This window comes from Triticum dicoccoides, chromosome 2A (genome assembly GCF_002162155.2).
Source record: "Triticum dicoccoides isolate Atlit2015 ecotype Zavitan chromosome 2A, WEW_v2.0, whole genome shotgun sequence".
NCBI lineage: Eukaryota > Viridiplantae > Streptophyta > Magnoliopsida > Poales > Poaceae > Triticum > Triticum dicoccoides.
The window spans coordinates 673121858-673123053 of NC_041382.1; positions in this window are offsets into that span (position 1 = coordinate 673121858).

Genomic DNA, 1196 nt, shown 5'->3' on the forward strand with positions numbered 1-1196 from the left:
GAACAACCAAGATGATGGAGAGGTCTTAGGTGGGTTTTGGGCCAAAATGGAAGGGTGTTGGGCTGCAACACACACGAGGCCTTTACGGTCCCTCGGTTAACCGTTGGAGTATCAAACGAAGTCCAAATGGCACGAAACTTGACAGGCGGTCTACCGGTAGTAAACCAAGGCCGCATGACAAGTCTCGGTCCAATCCGAAAATGTTTAACACTCGCACACAAAAAGAGGTAGAAAGGGACACCGGGTGACATAGGAGCGCCGGATTGCAAAATGGACAACGGGGAAAATGCTCGGATGCATGAGACGAACATGTATACAAATGAAATGCACATGATGACATGATATGAGATGCATGACACGCAAGCAATGACAAGGCAACAACAGCGAATAACTGGATGACACCTGACACATTGGTCTCGGGGCGTTACAAAATTCAAATAATATCCATGTATAGATCTGATCATAAGCTCACAATTCATCGATCCCAGTAAACACACTGCAAAAAGTCATACATCAAATAGATCTTCAAGAACATCGAGGAGAACATTGTATTGAAGATCAAAAAGAGAGAAGAAGCCATCTAGCTACTAACTATGAACCTGTATGTCTGTGGAAAACTACTCCGTGATTGTTTCCCCATTTAGCAAGGTGCCGGAAAAGGCCTCTAGATTGGATCTCATGGTTTTGGAACTTGCGGCGGCGGAAAATGTATTTCGTGGTCTCCCCTGAGGATTTAGGGATTTTAGAGTATTTATTATAGAGGCAGAGGTAGGTCAAAACAATCCCTATGGGCCCCACTACCCACCAGGGCGTGTCGAGGGCCTCTTGCATGCTCTGGTGCCTAGTGGACCCCACTTTCATCTTATGGTTCCCTCTCGAAGCTTCCAGGGTCTCTTATTACCAGAAAAAATCTCCAAAAAGTTTCGTGGCATTTGGACTTCGTTTGGTACTCATATTCTACAAAGTAAAAAACAAGCAAAAAACAACAACTGACACTGGGCACTAAGCTAATAGGTTAGTCCCAAAAAATGATATAAAGTTGCTTGTAAATGTATATAAAACATCCAAGATTGATAATATAATAGCATGGAATAATAAAAAATTATAGATACGTTGGAGACGTATCAAGGGCTACTAGTCAAATATCTTCAGAACATAAATAGCACCAATTGCAAAAAATCCGCAAAAATTGTCTC